The sequence below is a fragment of the Lissotriton helveticus genome, chromosome 3_1 (genome assembly GCF_964261635.1).
Source record: "Lissotriton helveticus chromosome 3_1, aLisHel1.1, whole genome shotgun sequence".
In the NCBI taxonomy this organism is placed as follows: Eukaryota; Metazoa; Chordata; class Amphibia; order Caudata; family Salamandridae; genus Lissotriton; species Lissotriton helveticus.
In genome coordinates, this window is record NC_136061.1 from 551,829,688 (window position 1) to 551,844,406 (window position 14,719).

Consider the following 14,719-nt stretch of genomic DNA (forward strand, 5'->3'; position numbering starts at 1 on the left):
ACTTGTACATGTTCTGCCTACATCAGCACAAAATATTCTCATGAGAACAGGATGGACTGACACATGATGTGTAAATTCAAGCTACATGATCTGTTGACAATGCCAAATCCTATTGCATGTGCCAACATATACATTTCACATCCTATTGTGTGGAGCAACACCTACATGCTTTCTATCAAAGGAGCTACACATCCAGTGGTGTATTTATCTAACGTTATGATGAAAGGGCACACACTGCACATACAAACTGAGACATGCAAATAGATAAATGATCTTACATGCATACACTAATATTTCTTAGTACTGTAGAACACCTACTTGGGATCAGTGGCATCACAATTCAAACGCGTCATTGACATGGAAGTGGACACCACACCCAACTTACACCCCCAGGATCACTGCTATCCACTGCCAGATTATGTAGTTGAGACATACACATCAGTGGACTTGTGATTTGTTACAGGGAGTATGGATAAATGGAACAAATCACCATGTACTAGTGTTAACAATGAACAAGGCACATTAGCTTGTCTATGGCAATCTCAGCCAAGTGAATTGTATGTGAGCAGAAATCATACACCAGACATATGTCAATGTCAGGACAACCCTCAAAGGATAGTAGTCATTAGAATGAGTCAATCACTGAAGATGAGAGTGGCCTCCACAACGACAGGGAATGTGTGGTCAAAGCCTTTGTCTGGTGTCTGTCATCCCTTTGTTGTGCTGACTGCTGACACCCAGGGCACATCAATGTCTCAAGAGGTCACTGCCTGATGCATGTCAGTAGCCACACCTTGACTGAGCACTGATGCACATGTACACCCCTCCTCAAAGCACACACAGTAAGCTTGGTCACTCAGATTAACATTGGATGACTTGCTTGCAAACTACAGTACCCATATTTAAAAAAAACCACACATTTTCATCTGCACTTATCCTAGACAACCATGTCAAACCTTAGGGAGTAAAACATTCACCCAATACCGACACGCTGCTCCAGTGCATCAACCTTTCACTGTCTGCCCATCACTAAGACATATTGCCATCTACACAATGTGCAATTTGACATCACCTTATGCATAACTGTTTTCAGTTAGCGGATGGGTGCAGCTGCTGTGATTGTGCCAGGAAAATAACTATTGTGATGCCATTCTGCAGGTAGGCAACTCAAGATTGAGCTGTGATGCTGTCATCTGTAACATTTGGCTGTACCCAACACATTGGACGAGTGGACCCTCTGCTAACTCATTGCACCCAGAGTGCTCAAACTGGCCATAACACAAGCCACTGCCACACCATCACATGAGCCACAATAGTCTGGGAGCCACACTGCACACACAACGATGAAAAGTATACTGTGCTAGATGATTCACACTATTCTTTTCATGTGTCCGAATGGGTCAGTTCAGACATGATTCTCCAAATGGGCTCTGCAAACATGGTAAGATTGTTTAGGTGACACAGCTTATATTAATGAAACATAAAGTTGAGACAGTTGTATACACCAGGCACCTACTGCCATGCCTAGAGAATCAACTTACTACACATTGCATCACACATGAGACTTCTCTAAGCTTCCTGAGTTTATGATAGCTGGGATAAAGATAGTCATTCATGCACAAAGTCACACTCAGCCCAATACTCCCCCCAAATACCTGCTGTTGGGCCCTCAATGTCCATGCTTCTCAGAATGGGTCATCGCCAGAATACGGGCCATTAGGGGGGTCAAGGTTCGGCGTGCCAACCTGCCACTTTGGGGGGCCTTCCCCAGCTGCATCTCTGAAACATTCTTGCTGAGGCGGCAGATGTCATCCACCTCTTCTGGCAGTATGTACTGCGCCGGTTGGAGACCCCCAGGGTCCTCACCTTCCTGGTGATGACCTTCCAGATGGCCTTTCGCTGATGGACTTTGAGCTAAAGGCAGGGGAGACAGCAAAGTCATATAGACCATGTCACATGCTATGCACTGATCAAGCTTAGTAATTGCATTGTCCACGTCTGTGAGGATGGACCTACTACCTGGCCATTACATACACATGCCTAGATCAGGATGAGCTAGGACATCCTTTGTGGTTCATAATGTGAGTGACTATGACAGACAGTACACTGTAATGAAAACCTCTTGGAAATACTTTGTCTGACACTACAAACACCTTTTCACCTTTACGTCCAGGCCCATTGCATTGCATCACGTGGTACAGAAGGCACAGTAAGGTCCATACACAACATTCACTAATAAAGGTGACACGGCAAGGGCTGTCATGTGTTCAAATGATAGCTATTACTGTTTGTAGCCAGATTGGAAGGGGCACTACTCAGATGCCTAACCTAGTCAGTTGTGAGATGTGGACTTTGAACATTGTGAAGTCACCAGACAGCCCATTTGCCAATTGTGACACTGAAACTGGGATGCTATCACAATACTCATCTGCATGTGGAATGTGAATGGTAAAACAGTACTTACACATGTGATCCTCACCACAATATAATACTAATAGTATGATTACATCTCCACTGTACATGTCTCAGATGTGTAAGAGGTGAGTTCAGATAAATCTATACAATACGGATACAGGCCTTGATCTCGTGGGCAGGAAGTACTCATCTCCATTGTATTCCTGTATTCCAATTTACTTAACGTATCTGTACCTTCAGCCAAATAGACATGTCTCATCTCAGTTATGTTGACATGCTAAGTTTGATAGTGAATGAGAAGCACCTCCCAGGGAACAGGTGCACAAAGTGAAAATTGGCCCAGTCATCAGTGTAATTGTACAATTGCCAAACCTCATTCTGTCTACGTCCTTATTGTATGCAGTCCGGGGTCATGGGGATGAAGGCTCGCCATACCATTGCACCATAACCGTGTAGTCATTATGCAAGTCAAAGTAGTAAACATGATTCAGAGCCACGCAGAGAGAAATATCTGAGGTAAAAGTGTAAAAGCGCGCTACACTGATTACAATGGGGTCATCCGCTCCACAGACTTAGGTGAAACATATGGAATTTCATGTATGGGCCGTGTAGTGGTCCAACAATAAAGACATCTACATTGGATTGCACTCTGTGGCACATACTAGTGTACAGTTACAAAAGCTAAGCATTCACATTATACCAAATGATGTATACATTCACTTATCGGTACCTGTGGTGCACCATATAGCAGTCCATACTGGCAAAGGATCCTCGTCCACCAGGAGCTCCAGCTCCTCTGGGGTGAAGTGACGGGCCCTTACCTACTCAGTACGAGCCATGATTGCTTCCAGAGATAACAAACAGCAGCAGTTGATGGGAGGAATAGCAGGCAGCAGTGTCTGTAGGCAAGTGACAAGTATACCCATTTGCCACCTATAAATAGGTCACTAGAGTGGTGTCAGTGGTAGCTCGGCATTGCCATTGGTCCACCTCGGTCACATTCTACAGTTATGGCCAATGGCAGTGGCATCCATGACTGAGCACGCCTACCGCGAGTTTTAAATCGTCAAGTGGTGGCCGCAGCAACATGTCCCTTTGGCTGCCATGTTATTCTCATAGGTGGTGTCCGACCGCGGGAATCAGAATCTCTCCACCGCATTGTTGACATTTTACAATTGTGGCCAATGGCAGTGGCCGCCTACCGTGAGTTTCAAAACTGCAAGTGGTGGCCGCGACAACATGTCCCATTGGCTGCTGTGTTATTCTCATAGGCGGTGTCAGACCGCTGGGTGTAGTAGTGTGGCTCACTGGTTAGAGGCGGCAGACCCGAGAGCAGAGGACGGCCCGGGACCAGGGTTCGATTCCCGGCGCGGCAGGTTTCTGGACCAGGGTCAGCGGACTCGATAATTCTCTCGCCTCGGTGCCCACTCTGATCAGCGATCACACTCGGCAACTCTGGGCATTAGCTTGCCTCATCTTCACTAACGGCCCCACCAGACCGCCGGGGATGCCTGGTCTCACCCTGGAGATACCCATTAAGGGACCATCTCTCAGGGAAGCCAGGAAGGGTTTCGCAGCGGTCGAAGCGCCTTGGGACCCTACGGGTAAGTAGTGCGCTATATAAATGCCTATACATTTACATTTACATTTGGGTCAGAATCTCTCCACTGCATTGCTGGCATTTTACAATTGTGGTCAATGGCAGTGGCCGCCGTGGTTGGCACCTACCTCGTGGGTAACACCATCTGGCCTTTGCAGTTCTTGACTAACAAATTGCAGCATTGTGCTCCACACGAAATCAGACATCAGGGGCAGATTGTAAGGGGACTCAATAGGGTGATACTAATATTTCTCATCACACACAGAAAATTTTGTGTGTACATCTTGACTACTTCATTAACTACATGTGAAGGAATACAAACCAGTTAGTTTATTGGAAATACGCTGCAGCTGAGCCCAGTCTGACCAGTCTCCTAAGATGACTGCTGAGGGGTCTGATCTCCCTCCACATGGTACCATCTGTTATACAATTTCAACAATTCCCGCCCAAACTGGAATTTTCCAGCTCAGGCCACGGTGAACAAAGAAGGCACATAAGATGGGCAGTGCCACTGGACAGGGAACATGGCAATCTCAGTCCCAAGGCCTCTCGGCAGCTCTCCACTATGTAAAGCTGTGAGAACAAGTGTATCTAATGGTAAAGGTATGCAATGATGAATAGCACATTAATTTGTACAGCAAAGCTTCAACCTTGAAAAGTACAAGCCAGAGGAGCAGGGCAGCCTTTTTTTCAGAGGCAAGCATTTTCAGAGACAGACACTCAATATTGGTTACGAAACAACATGGCACCAATAAAGATGGCGCCATGTATGATAACTTTACGAGAACAGGGGTTCAAATATAACAAATAGGAAATTTTGATCATACAGAAGTAACATTTCCAAATCCAACACATGATGACAATGATTGTACACAGGTCACACATGCATGACACTGAGTCCACATGACTATTCATTTGCCCATGACTCCTATATCATGTGGAACAGCAACATATCTCAGTTGATGTCACATCTACAACCGGAGTGGGCCTGGCTTGTTGGTGAGTGAGATGTGTCCATCTTTTGTGTGTGTGTGACATGCTGTCCTCAGCAAATTTCTGGATTCTGATTGTACATCTGTGTGTCACACAACTAGGTGACTCAGCGTATCCAAACCGGCTTTGGTTGCTGACCCCACTGAGAAATCCAACAACGCCAAGGGATATCTGCTTCAATGAGGCTCATGGGAGGACACCACCACAAAAAAAGGACCTAAAATCGGTTTTAATTGAGCAGGCACACAGCAATTAATTAAATAGTATAGCTAGTGGGTCTAGCTCATTTTTAGACTAAGGGGCACCGGGTTTCCTATGCCAGATCCTGGAACTCCCTATAGGGTCACATCACATAGAGCACAATTGGCAGTTGCTAATGATGAGAACCTGAGGATACAGGTGAGTACCAGTCTGTAAACTCCCATGGTGTTACTCCTGTTAGGCTCTGACAACTTTTCCTCACCTTTTTCCACCTCTAGGTCATCCTTACACCTGTGGGAGTGTCTTATCAAGCAGACACAGCACCACATATCAGAGTTTAAGTTACTGATTCAGATCACTGACTGGCAGATGTGAGATATTGATTCACTGCCGTGTCACATAAAATTGTGGGACTATAAAATATACGCTGGATGTTTGTAGAAGTCCATACAATTAGCTAGAACAGGTCAATTTTTGTGGTGAAGTTAGTGAGTGGGTGGGTGGCAACCTGTTCTTTTTTACCCCCTTGGCTCCTAGTTGTGGATCATGGAAGGACACGTCAGGTAGTAGAGTGGGCTTTTGGGTTTCTGAAGGCCAGATTCCGCAGTTTGGACAAGACCAGTGGAGCCCTCCTCTACTCACAGAAGAAGGTATGTCAGATCACAGTCGCCTGCTTCATGCTCTACAACCTTGCATTGCGCAAGGACATCCCACTGTTTGTGAAGGATGGGGACCAGCACGAGCCCCGGGTGAGAATCCTGATATGAACAGTGATGATGATAGTGGTGAAGAGGAAGGTCTTGACCTGCGTCAACAGCTCATCACAACCTTTTCCCTTCAGTGCAAGTATGCAGTAAGATGACATGACTGTTACAGTCGCCTTCGCTGTCTTGTGAAGCATTGCGGGTGTGGTGGCTGCTGACTGTTTGGTGTGCAAAACTGTGGGCTACTTTGTGCAGAGCTGTCATTGGATGAGCTCTCAACTTATGCATACATCTATGGTGTGGGTATGTGATGTCTGATCTATCTATGTACTGTGTACTCCAGGAGTTGAGTGTTGTTGTTGTGACATCATTGAACTTCTCTCTGAAATATCCTTCTTGTGTTGTAGGTCCCTTCGCCCTGTCATTTTCAATATGACATGTCAGTGTATTGAGATCATCTGCACTATGATGCTGTTCTGCCCGGCAAAATGGACATGAAGTGTTCTTGGGAATGTCTGACCCTGACTTTGTGAATACAACTCAGGTTTGTAAGCAAGTTGCACAGTGATAGGATGGATATTTCAGGGCCACCTTAGTGTTTCTATTGTGTTGTATGTTGGTGCATTGGTGTTGTGTGTTGGTGCATTGACTATGTGTTCCATTGTGTTCTTCATCGCATTGTGTTTGTGGGCCAATACATGTTTGTCACTGTTCACATAGATTGATATCACTCTGTGGGTGAACTGGATGTAGGTGGCAATGTGTGTCATGATTTTATGCCACAGAGCTTAAGTGACAACATGTACACATATCCTAAGGATATCCAGAAAATGCTGATATAACTGTTTGGAGTGTACCAGTGCCGAGTTGTATGTTTGATCCCCTGTTGCTGGCACTGTTTGGCTGTGTGAAGTCTCTTGTGGCCTACTTTACATGTCTGCGGCAGCACCAATGATAAATTAGTGAAATTAGTGTGATTACTCCGCCATTGAACAGTGCATGATGTTTCCTCAATATATTTGTATCTGAGATGTTGATATGTGAAAACTATGGTACTTCACACTCCACTAGTGACAAATGTGTTATGTCACTGTGTGGATGAGATTCTCCTCCTAAGCACCTACGGGTGTGACACTGTAATGAAGATATGTGTGTACTTTAGACTTCAATGTATTTTTATGTTGACATGTTTGTGATACTCATCTCAATGTTAGCTTGCGCTGCACCTAGTGACTGCCTACATTGTTTTGCACATAATGTCATCTGGTGGTACATTAGCAGTCAAAATCATAAAGTACTTCTTTTGAAAAAGTACAACATAGACAAATGGATGTGTGATAAGTGTATTTATTTAGGTGCATAAGGTGAGGTAAAGGAAGTGCCATACAGTGGGAAGTTGATACAGAGGGGTGAAGTTGTCAGTGATGGTAGTTGAAAACATTAGAGTTGTTACCACATTTTACAAGGTCCACAATCCAACAGACTCCTGCCATCAGAATTGAAATGTGTGACATGATAGTCCATAAAGACAATGTTCTGCGCACAAATGGTGATATCTGGGGTGGCTCTGCTTCCTGGCTTGAGTTGGTGCCTTGCCACTTGAAACTCCCATTGGGTTTCTTGGACGTCCTCGCTTACGTTTGGGAGGGGTCCACTGCTGCAGGCTCTGAGGTTTCTGAGGACTCAGCGTGTGTCAGGACCTCCCTCCCTGTGGCAGCTGCAGAGGTAGAAGGTGTAGCTGTGGGCCGACCACAGGGTGATGATGTTGTAGGGGGAGGTTTGACTTCAGCTGCACTGATGTCCCTTAGCACTCCAATGAGCTGGCCCATGATCTCAATTAGTTGTCCAAACCTGTTGTCCATTGACCGCTACAGCAGCTTGACCTCCTGATGTTCCTCCAGGACCTTTCCCATCTGTCCTTGGCTGCCTTCATAGGCACCAAGGACTCTGGAGATGAATGAATGAATGAAAAATAATTTCTATAGCGCGTAACTACCCGGAGGCCTCGTAGCGCTTGTGAGCAGACAGGCAGAATCATAGCAAGATTGTTAAGTAGTGTTAAAAAGGTGAGTTTTAAGCAGCTTACGGAAGATTTGTAAGTTGTATTCCCTGCGAAGAGTGAGGGGAAGGGAGTTCCAGAGATTGGAAGCATTCAGTGAGAAGGAGCATCCGCCCCATCTCTCTCTGCGTACCTTCCTTGAAGAAGCCAGGAAGGCATTACTAGAGCGGAGACTCCTAGAGGGTAAGTAAGGAGCCACCAGTGAATGGATAATAGAGGGACCAGTTTTCCGAATAGCTTCATGGGTGAGGCACATGGCCTTAAAACGTATTCTGGACTGAACGGGAAGCCAGTGAAGCATTTTCAGAGCCGGACTCGCAGACTGCCTACGAGGAATTTGAACGAGTAGGCGCACTGCGCAGTTCTGGATTACTTGAAGTTTTTTTATAGTAGCACAGGGAGTGCCCAAATATAGGGCGTTCCCTAGTCCAGTTGGGACAGGATGAGGGCTTGCACCATAATCCTGCACACCTGAAAAGGAAGTAAAGGTAAGATTTTTCGTATCCGTAGATGGTGGCCAGAGCTTCAGCGTCAACAGTAGTCTCACGTACTTGGCCCCCAGTGGCCCTCCCACCAGCCCTGGCCCCATGCCTGTGCCCTTGGCTGAGCCTGCACCCACACACTGTCCCTTGCATCCTTTGTGAGCATGATGTTGGTGCTTACATCCGGTACGGGTACTGTAGTGTAGGCAGTGGTGGTGGTGGTGTTCGGTCAGCAGGTAGATGGGGCAGTGCTCAACGTTGGTGTGGCTACTGTGATGGGAAAGGTGGCGGTGGGGCCAGTGAGACCCACTGGTTGTGTTCGCCTTAGCTGTCCAGAAGGGCCAGGTTGGACCTCCACATCCGAATGTTGGGGAGATTTGGCATCAGAGACTTCATCATCCAGGGGGTGAGTCTCAGCTGCTGTTGATTGTGGTCCGCCTGTTGGAGAACTGTTACATTGTCAGGAAGTTGAATGTATTCCACAACATTTGCTACACAATGAGTAATGGTTTGAAGGAGACAAAAGGGTTGGGCTTGGACATAAAGGACATTATCAATGAGAACATGAAATTGAGGTACATTCATTACTTGTTTGTGAACTGACATGGGCATAATGAGGAGTGTACATCTTATTATTGCCAATTTAGATGGACATGTCATTATCTACTAACTTGATGCTCAGCCACTGTAATTTTGGCATGTGTATTATTCAGTTTGCACTACATTATGTTTACTATGTAGGCATAGTCCAATTTGTGTTGTCCATTTTGCAGTGCTCATCATATGTGCTGTGTTCTTTGAATGAGTGTCCAGGCATGTATTGTGGCTATATCACCTTTATGCTTTCCATCCTTTGTGTTTACACATATCATTGTGCACATATTATAATATATCTTGATATTTCTTTCCTGGAGCCTTGGCGATTGACAGTGAGCATATCGTGGAAGCCAGTAGTTTGTTTCTAAAGCGCCAGTATTGATTGCCCATCATGAAATAATGAATTTACATTACCCTTAACTGACGGATGAGGACGCTAACAGCCAAGACTACATCGGAGGATTTACAACTGCGCTCTGCAATACCTTGCGGGTGTGTAACACATATACCACACCCTTGCCCAGTTTGCCCTACCCAGTCCTGAGGAAGACCCGCATGCCAAGGCTCCTAATAACCCTATGAGCCCCAAGACGGATTGAAATGTCGACGCCCATATCTACTTAGCCTGGATCACAAGCCCCCAACTCTAACGTGACATATGATGATATATCTATGTATTCCAAAAGTACATGTGAATGGATTCCTATTGATTAAGTGTGGCCAGGCTATATAAGATTGATAATTGATTATCAGTCCAACCTATGAATCATTGTAATTTTCCTTCTAAAAACACTCTGGAATTCCCTTTTCACACCTTCACACTAGAGCACTATCTCCCTCCGCACATTCCCCTGGAGCAACCTCCTTTTCCTGTTTCCTTTCTCCATTGTAGTAAGGTATCTACTGTTGGTTTAATTATGATTGAATAAAATCTTTGTTAATTTGGGAAAATTTGGGTTGTTGCACATCATTATACTGATTGTTTTGATTACTGTGAGCTGACATGGTGTATGCTCTAAAATTGTTTAAAAGATTATTGTAGGGTTGATTGTGATCCGCCTGTTGGAGAACTGTTACATTGTCGGGAAGTTGAGTGCATTCCACAAAATTTGCTACACAATGAGTAATGGTTTGAAAGAGACAAAAGGCTTGGGCTTGGACATAAAGGACATTATCAATGGGAACATGAAATTGAGGTATATCCATTACTTGTTTGTGAATTGACATGGACATAATGAGGATTGTACATCTTAATATTGCCAATTTAGATGTCTACTAACTTGATGCTCAGCCACTGTACTTTTGGCATGTGTATTATTCAGTTTACACTACAACGTGTTTACTATGCAGGCATAGTCCAATTTGTGTTGTCCAATATGCAATGCTCATCATATGTGTTGTGTTCTTTGAACGAGTGTCCAGGCATGTAATTGTGGCTATATCACCTTTATGCTTTCCTTCTTTTGTGTTTACGCATATCATTGTGCACATATTATAATATAGCTTTCCTGGAGCCTTGGTTATTGACAGAGTGAGTAGAAAGACATGGACGGGAGCATAGCTATGTATGCAGCTGATGTGACATATGGAGCAGTGTAGACATGGCTGCCAAGTGAGAAATGGCGTGAGCGCAGTTTTATCTCCTGTTAAGTGGTGAGGCAGGAGGGCATAAGATGGCTATCTACCTGTAATGTGAGGCAGAGGAGTGAAATGGCTGCCAATTGGGGAATGGTGTGAGAGTAGTGTTACATCCTGTTCAGGGGTGAGGCAAGAGAGCATAACATGGCTACCTACCTGTGAGGTGGAGCAGAGGAATGAAATGGCTACCACATGGCTCTGGGTGATGGAGGAGTGTTAAATCCTGTTCATGGGTGAGGCAAGAGAGCCTTGTGGGAGTTGTAGTGGTGTTCTCTTGTCCCCCACCCGCCTAGTAAGATGGCTACCTACCTGGGAGGTGGAGCAGATGAGTGAAATGGCTGCCAAGTGTGAAATGGTGTGAGAGCAGTGTTACATCCTGGTCATGGGTGAGGGAAGAGGGCCTGGTGGGAGTTGTAGTGGTGTTCTCCTGATCTCACACCCCCTAGTAAGATGGTACTTACCTGTGTGGTGGAGCAGAGGAGTAAAATGGCTGCTAATTGGGGAATGGCATTAAAGCAGGAGAACACCACTACAACTCCCACCATCCTGTTCATGGTGGGAGTTGTCATGGTGTTCTCCTGTCCCCACACTTCCCAGTAAGATGGCTTTGCTCCACCTGTGAGGTGGAGCAAAGGAGTTGAACAGCAGCCAGATGGCTCTGGGGTGGGAGGAATGTTACACCCTGTTCATGGATGAGGCAAGAGGACCTGGTGGGAGTTGAAGTTGTGTTCTCCTGCCCCCACACCACTTAGTAAGATGGCTACCTACCTGTGATGTGGAGCAGAGGAGTGAAATGGCTTCCAAGTGAGGAATAGTGGGAGAACAGTGATACAGACTGTTCAGGGGTGAGGCAAGAGAGCACAGGAGGGTCCCCGCCAGTCCTCTGAGCCACCTCGTGGTTCCTATTGGCCCGGTATTTTACCGGGCCTAGAGGTCATGCTACCTCTTTTTAAAAAAAATTAATTTATTAGCTTTTTAAGTTAAAACAGTACAATCATTAGCAAAATTCACATGTAACATGTCTAGGCACCATTTTTGTCTAATATGAATATATCATTACATTTTGTGGCCAACTGCGTCAGGCATAGATATTTGCGGCATATGCATAGTCATTGGATAAGTGAAATCCGTATGAAAGTTCCCTTCTGTAAATAGTAACCACCGGTGAAATGGCTTCCAAGTGAGGAATAGTGGGAGAACAGTGATACAGACTGTTCAGGGGTGAGGCAAGAGAGCATAAAATGGCCTGTGAGGTGGAGCAGAGGAGTGAAATGGTTGCCAGATGGCTCTGTGGTGGGAGGAGTGTTACATCCTGTTCAGGGGTGAGGCAAGAAAGCATAAAATGGCTACCTATCCTGTTAGGTGGAGCAGAGGAGTGAAATGGCTGCCAAGTGAGGAATGGGGTGGGAGCAGTGGGTACTACATATGTGAGCATTGGAAGTGATAGTCTATGTCAATAGTTGTACAAACAGAACATGACAGTGTAGTGGCAGTTTTGTAGTTAGTAGTTACCAGTCTCCACTCCCCCAGCTACTCCTGTGAAACTCGCTGGATGCAGTATGGCAAGCACCTTCTCCTCCCATTCTGTGAATATTATTATAGGCACAGGAGGGCCCCCGCCAGTCCTCTGAGCCACCTCGTGGTTCCTATTGGCCCGGTATTTTACCGGGCCTTGAGGTCATGCCATCTCTCTTTTTTTTTTTTCCTTTTTATTAGCTCTTTAAGTTAAAACAGTACAATCATCAGCAAAATTCACATGTAACATGTCTAGACACCATTTTTCTCTAATATGAATATATCATTACATTTTATGGCCAACTGCGTCAGGCATAGATATTTGCGGCATATGCATAGTCATTGGATAAGTGAAATCCGTATGAAAGTTCCCTTCGGTAAATAGTAACCACCGGTTCTAGTATATACGGAACACAATTTCCCAGATAGTAGTTATATAGTAAAACAGCATTCTTCCCCCCCTCCTTCAGGATTCCCATGGCATTTACACGTTCGATACCCGTCCCCTACAGTTTTATGGGCTAGCTTCAGAGTCAGATATCGCAGGTGGAGGTTCACATATATTTCCTCGGTATTCATTCCACTTCCCCCATATTCTGGACCATTTTTGGGGCATCCATGCCACCTCTTTTTAATATCACGCAGTGTGCGCAGGGTGGAACATACTGTATTGACTTTGTTAACTATCCAGTTCCACATTTGATTCTTCTTGGCAAGTGGGGCCTGTTGGACTAGGGTTCCAAACAAATGTGGTTTAACTCTAATGATCTCTTCTACCATTACTGACAAATCATTGTCAGTGAATTTGGGCATCTTTTTTGTGACATGGTAAATGGTGTGAAAACTATTGAAAATAGGAATGTGGTAGTGAAGGTGTGAGAGGTGTCAGGTGTGTGGGTGAATAGGGTTGGTGCGTGGAGATAGGTGGGTGGGATGGTGTGCAGTGTGACATGTCTCCTCTCCTAACAGCCGTGGTGTGTGGGCCTTCAATGCTGGCTTTTTGCAAATGATGCTGGTTAGGGTATGGGTGTGTTTTATACTAAGCAGTCTGGATGTGTCCATCTGAGGAATAACCAGCTGTGTTTTTCCTTTCTGACTCTTCTATGGACACTTTATTGGGTTAGTAGGACCGCGGTGGTCGGAACTCAGAGTTCGTTGCGACAGGACCACGGTCTCATCACAATTTCCTCTGCGGTCATGCCACGGTGAAATCAGCAGTTGGGTATGGAAATATAGTCTTTCCAACCGCTTCGGTCGGAGTTTTAGGATTTCCGACCCTGATGGACATACTTTTCTGTATTTCAGACCGGCGTGGTCGGAATTTTTCAGTTTATGTATCGTAATGGGACCGTCGGTTACTCCCCGGAACTGGGTGGATTTTTTTCAATACCATGGTGGTCAGACAACTTTCTCGACCACCTTCGTAATGAGCCACTAATTCTAGTGAGATGACAGTGATGTGGTAAATTTGGTAGCGAAAATCAAACCTTGCTAGTAGGTTAAGTCTATTCTGCTCTGGATGGCATAGGTGATCCCAGTATGGTGACAGAGTGGACTTGGATGTTCATTGGTGTGTTAATGTGTAGTTTAGCTATATTGATCAAAAGATAGTATGCAATAAATACCACAAATACTATGGAGTTCTGTGCCCAACTGTGTTTGTGGGGGCCTTTTCCTTCATAAGAGGTTTCCCATCAGAGGGTGATACCAGTGGTTGGTTATATTAATTTCAATATGTGTCTTATTCATGGTATTATGCTTCATAGTCATTCTGATGTATGACATTTTTCCAAAGTGTTTCATTACTCCTCTAAATGTGCATCATATTCATTTCAACTTGGGTCATATTCAATTCGAAGTGTGCCATATTAATTTTCAACTCATCCTTCATTTCAAAGCGTTTATTTTCATTTTAAGATATCTATATTCCAGCTACGTCTCTTATACTTCTTTTAGATTATTCTTATCTATTTCATTGCATGTTACACTCATTTTAGCATGTGTCATATTCAATTTATCATCTCCATCTGTATTGTATTATTTTCAATATGTTTCATATTAAATTCAACACATGCCATATTCATTTTTCTACCTACCATATTTATTTCATGACTTGTTATAGTCATGCCATGGGTGTCATATTTCTTTCAATATGGACCATATTCATTTAAATGCAGGTTACATTCTTTATGAAAAATCATGTCATACTCATTTCATTGTAACTCATATTCATTTCAACATGTTTGTCAAATTAGTATGTCATATTTAAATGTGTGTTGTATCCTTTTCAATGCATGTCATACTGATTTGAACTAATGTCATATTTATTGGAGCATATAATATATTTATTTTAACACTTATGTTTATTTCAATACAGGCCATATTCATTCGATGTAGGTCATATTTATTTGAACAGGTCACATTAATTTCAACAGAGATCATATTTATTAACACTTGTCATATTAATGTCAGTATGTCATGTTCATTTCAATATATTTCATATTTATTTCGGAAT

At 44.3% G+C, this 14,719-nt stretch overlaps 1 long non-coding RNA gene across 1 annotated transcript in view; it reads right to left on the reverse strand.

Annotated features, from left to right (window-relative positions):
* Positions 1 to 14,719, reverse strand: part of LOC144822677 (uncharacterized) — a 281,123-nt gene that overhangs the window by 185,322 nt on the left and 81,082 nt on the right. The gene's annotated exons all lie outside the window — the stretch shown is intronic.